At 53.6% G+C, this 5,495-nt stretch overlaps 1 protein-coding gene across 2 annotated transcripts in view; it reads left to right on the top strand.

Moving 5' to 3' along the window:
* The window catches only part of LOC116850322, a 23,996-nt gene that overhangs the window by 16,001 nt on the left and 2,500 nt on the right, over window positions 1-5,495 (top strand). The gene's annotated exons all lie outside the window — the stretch shown is intronic.

Genomic DNA, 5,495 nt, shown 5'->3' with positions numbered 1-5,495 from the left:
TATTAAATTAATGAAAAAATAATAAAATCGAAAATTAAATTGGTAATGTATACTGGAAAAGTTCTTTAAATCAAAGAAATATATTTTTTAAATATAATTTTTTAACTTAAAAAAATATATTTGTTAGATTTTAGAAAATATGTAATAAACATAAAATATTATTTTTTTAAAATTGTGAAATGAGTTGTAAAATTATAAATTTCTAGGAAAAAATGACTTTTTTACAAGAAAACAATTAGTTTTTTTTTTATGTAAAAACAATGTTTAAATAAATATTTGTTTGTTTTAAAAGTAAATAAAGTACAAATAAATCATTCTATAAATCTAAATAAATAATTTTCTAATATTAAAAGTATCTTTTTTGTGTTTCAAATTAAAGTTTCTTTTATTATCAGAAAATAATTTATTTAAATTTATAAAATGATTTATTTGTATTTTATTTACTTTTGAAATAAATAAATATTTTTTAAATGTACTTTTTACATACTTTTCAAACATACATTTTGCATTTTAAACATTTCTATTCTCTTCTTTTAAATAAATCATTTGTTTTCGTATATGAATATACCACATGTATACAATACAAAGCCTCTCTCAGTCAAAGTGATAGTGGCGCGGTAGATAAGGTGAATGACTCAAGAACCAGAGATCTCAGGTTCGAATCTCTGTAATGGTAAGCAAATTTTCGAAGTAAAATTTAACTTGAATTAAGTAATGTGTGAAACAATATAAAGTGAAAACTAAGAACATATATATTTTAAAAATTTAAGAAAAGTTCAGAAAAGAGAAAAAAATATATATTTTAATAAATATTTTTACAATATGTATGATAAATATTTATGATCTATTGAAGCTGAGGTCATAAAAATATTTATGAAATATTTTGGTAAATATTGTTGCGGGCGCATCGAGGCGCCGTATTAATGTCGCTTCTGAAATCCGCGGCTTACAAGTGATCCTTAGCAACGGTCGGTGTGCTGTTTGTTTTGAGAGCTGAAGGGAGTCTCTTGACAGCTTCAGCAACGTGCGGACGTTTTGGCTAAGAGAAAACGGTTTTCCCGGCGTATTCTTTTCTGCTCAAAGAATAAAGGCTACTTCTTTTTTTTAAAAATTGTTGTAGTTCTCTCCTTCGCGCTCGCGAATGTAACATTTTGGGGGCTCGTCCGGGATATATTAAAAAAAAAGAAAAACCTTCAATAGAGCTTGAGAAGCATTCGGATGGGTCGTGTGTGTTTTTTCGTATGTGGTGAAAGAAAGAAGAAAAAGGAATGGCGTTGGTACATTCTCCAGGCGGGGGAAACGCTCTCCCCGAGAGACGCCCCTTCTCTGCGGGCGCGTGGCGGTCCGACTGAGAAAGCGGACCGGCCCTCGAAGTGGCGAGAGAACGCTGCCGCGGCGGCTGCGGCTAGCGGGGGGACGCCTCCGCAGTCGCAGCGATCGGATGGCGGCCGGACAGCTCCTCTGAGAGCCGCGCGGAGGGGAGCACAACCCCCTCGACCTAAGAGCGTGGCTTCCAAAGGGACATCGCGAAGCGACGGGGAACTAGAGGCCTTGGTGACAGCCCTAGTTCCTCGCATCGTGGAGGCCCTGAGGACTGAGCTCCCCGGAACTATTCCCGGGAAATGGCCCTCGAATGGTGCTCCACGAAAGGGCAAGAGTGGGGCGGATGTGGTGGGTAGGGTGCGTAACGCGCCCCCACTCCCTCCTAATCCGTCCAAACCTTCGGCGACTTCCGCCCCCGATGTTGAGGGGCGGAAGAAGCCGAAGAAGAAGAAGAAGAGTGGCAGGGGTGGCCAGCAGTCTTCAATGGAGACGGCCGCCCTTTGCTGCTCTTGCGGGAGAAGTGGGCCCCCCGCTCTGGACAGGACCGCGACCTCGCGGTCATAGGGAGGCCCCAATCCCCTCCTCCCTCCAACGGGTCCGAATCATGGGCCAGGGTGGTTGGGAGGAGGGAAAAGCAAGGGAAAAAAGCAAGGGGATAATCAGGCCCTCCAGCCCGTCCCCCAAAAGCCGCGGCCCCAACAGCGTGCCGCGGCCAAGGGAGATGGGAAAAAGGAGAGGAAAGGCCTTCAAGTCGGGGGGAATGGTAAACCCACCCTCCCCAAAGCCCCTCGTGCTGCCGCCTTGACGGTGAGCTGCTCTTCGGGCAGCTACGCCGAAGTCATGCAACGGGCGAGGGATGAGATCGACTTGGGGGAACTTGGAATCGGGGAGATCCGGACCAGGAGGGCCGCAACGGGCGCCCTGGTCATGGAGATCCCCGGTCCCGAGGGACACGCCAGGGCGGATGCCCTGGCAGAGAAAATGTCAGCCCTCTTCGCCGACAAGGAGGACGTGCGTATCGCACGCCCGGTAAAGAGGGCCGATGTCCGATCCGGGACCTCGACGAGTCGGTCGCCGTGGAGGATGTCGTCTCTGCGGTGGCCGCCGTCGGGGGCTACGGGCTCGATGACATCAAGGCCGGGGAGATCCGCCCTGGAGCGGATCGAATGGAGACACTCTAGTTATGGTGTCCCCTTTCGGTCGCGAGGAAGATTGCGGATGGAGGACGCATACTTGTAGGGTGGTCCTCCGTCCGTGTGGAGCCCCTGTCGACACGCCCCCTCCAATGCTTTAAATGCTTGGTGTGGGGCCATGTCAGGACCTCCTGCAAAAGCAAGGTCTCTGTTATCACTGCGGGTCGGCCGGCCACAGGACCTCCACGTGCGACGCACCAGCAACATGTCCGGTGTGTCGCGACGCTGGTCGGCCCTGTGGCTACAGAATGGAAGGCCCCGCCTGCCAAATGGGCAAGCAGGGCAAAGGGGGAATAAGTGGAAAGAGAAGGCGTAAGGCTTCCAATAATCCTCCCAACCCTCCCCCTGGAAAGGAAAAGGAGCCTCCCCCCCGGAAACCGGAGGGAGGGACCCCACAGCTAGATACCCCGGTCTCTCTAGCGGGTCCTGCTTCTAAGGAGAAGAGGATCCCGCGGAAGACCGGGGCCGGAAAGAGGATCGCTTCGCGGAAGAGGGAGTACCCCAATGAGGATCACTCTTTCGCGAAGAAAGTAGGAGAGGGTCTGGAGGAGAGCGGTAAGCCATAATGGCGACCCGACTTCTCCAGGCGAACCTGAACCGCTCTCGTGGAGCGCAGGACCTGTTCACGCAGGTCCTCTGCGAGAGCGGTTCGGGATTGGGGATTGCAACCGAGCCCCACTCCATCGCCGGGAGTCACCCTAGTATAGTAGGTGACGTTGTGGGGCGACGTGGATGCTTGGTCGCGATCCACTAGAGAGGTAGCGAAGCCTTTGCCCCCTTCTCTGTTATAGAGAGGGGGGAGGGTTATATCGCGGTCGAGTGGGGGGCCCTTGATGTGATCGAGGTATACGCCCCACCCTCGTGAGATCTCGCCCATTTCGAACACCTTCTGGACCGGCTGGGAGACCTCATGACGAGGCGCCCCCAAAAGCCGGTCCTGGTGGCTGGGGACTTCAACGCCAAGTCGGCGTTGTGGGGATCGTCGGCTAGGTGCCGAAGGGGCGAAGTGATGGAGGAATGGGTCGCGTCTCACGGCCTCTGTGTCATCAACAGAGGCCGTAGAAGCACTTTCGTCGGGTCGCAGGAAAGATTGATGATAGATATCACCCTAGCGTCTCCCCAAGCGGCCCGGGGAGCGGTGCACTTGGACACGGTGTATTTGGACACAGCCAATCACAACACCGTGTGATTAGAGACATTTGTAGGGTCCCTTGGAACAGCGACTTGTGATTGGATTGTGTCCAATTGCCCCGTGTCCAACTGATATACACCCAGTGGCCCGACTGATACAGGACTGGAGGGTGGTGACCAGCGGGGAAAACCTTACGGATCATAGATACATTATGGTTCGGCTGGTCGCCACCCCCGAGGAGGTGCTCCAGAGGCGCGGCCAGGGAGCCGCGCCCGACCGCGCAGATGGGCCCTCGCGAAAATCGACCGCGACAAACTGATGGCCGCCTTACTCACGGCCACATGGGCGGAGCCGGGTCCCATACCGGGGACTAGGCCCGCCATAGAGGATAAGGTGACCGGAATCCAGGGCATAATGACGGTCCGTGTACTGGTGGTCGGCGGAGATTGCCGAACTTCGGCGCTCCGCCGGCCAAGTTAGGAGGATTATGGACCGGCGGGGACGAGACGGTGATGACGGGGTGGCCGCCCGGGAGACTTACTGCAAAAAGCGGGATGCCCTCCGGGCGGCCATTGCTGCGGCTAAGGCCCGTGCCTGGGATGACATGCTCTCCACCATCGACAGGGACCCGTGGGGCGCCCATATCACATTGTGATAAGACGCTTGCGTTCTTAGGCGCCCGCCGACAATGTCCCTGGATCCCGGCTTCCTTGATGAGATAGTGGGGGCCTTCTTTCCGTGGGGGAAGTTTGCATTCCCCCCTACGAGGGCTCCCCAGACGGGGAGGACGAGGAGGTCGGGGTCTCGGTGGTGGAGATGGACAGGGTCGTCAGGAAGCTCGGCGCCAAGAAAAGGGCGTCGGTGCCTGACGGCATCCCAGGCACAATATGGGCCTTGGCAATGAGGAATGAGGAGGTGAAGAGCAGAGTGATGCGGCTCTTTACCTCCTGCTTAAGGACCGGAATGTTCCCCAGCCCTTGGAAGAGGGCCAATTTGGTCCTCTTCAGGAAGGGGAGCAAGGCGGAGGACAGCCTTTCCGCATATAGGCCTATATGCCTATGGGACAAGACGGGCAAATTATTCAAAAGGATAATACACACCCGCCTCGTCCAGCACCTATCCCAGATATGGTCTCACGCTCAACGTGGAGCAATACGGCTTCCAGGAGGGACGGTCAAGCTTAGACGCGATCCTACGCGTCCGGTCCCTCTCGGAGACCGTCGTGAGGAGTGGGAGAGTTGTGTTCGCGGTGTCCCTTGACATTGCCAACGCCTTCAACTCCCTTCCCTGGGACCAGGTAGAGGCGGGCTTGGCCCACTTTAGGGTCGCCCCCCACCTGGTCTCAATTATTAGAGACTATTTCCGGGATAGAAGATTGAAGTTCCGCAACAAAGCGGAACATGGTTGTTTGGGTGAGTACCTGCATAGGATTGATAGGGAGCCTAACTCCCGCTGCCACCACTGTGGTGCTAAGATGGACTCGGCGCAGCACTCTCGAGGAGTGTCCCTCGTGGGTGGCAGAGCGACGAGTCCTAGTCGGAGTGGTGGGAGCGGAACTTTCTCCGTCGGCTCTTGTCAGGGCCATGCTTGGGGGAGATGAGGGCTAGTCCGCCGTTACCTCCTTCTGCGACGTAGTTGTGTCGCAGAAGGACGAGGCCGAAAGGGTCCGAAGGGGCGAAGCTGCTCCCCCTGACGGGGTGGGGCACCGCCGCAGGAGGAGGGCGGCGCCTCACCTACCCGCGCATCAGCGCGGGATTGAAGGGCGGTGCACCCGTGGGCGGGGAGGGGACGTCACTGCTGGCGTCCCCTCCCCTGGGGTACCTGCAGGTGCGCTGCCCCCCCCCCCC

Source organism: Odontomachus brunneus, unplaced genomic scaffold (genome assembly GCF_010583005.1).
Source record: "Odontomachus brunneus isolate Ranch 3 - 2012 unplaced genomic scaffold, Obru_v1 Obru_scaffold_142, whole genome shotgun sequence".
Lineage (NCBI taxonomy): Eukaryota > Metazoa > Arthropoda > Insecta > Hymenoptera > Formicidae > Odontomachus > Odontomachus brunneus.
The sequence above is the reverse complement of the archived record's forward strand: the minus strand, read 5'-3'. Positions and strand labels throughout refer to the sequence as shown.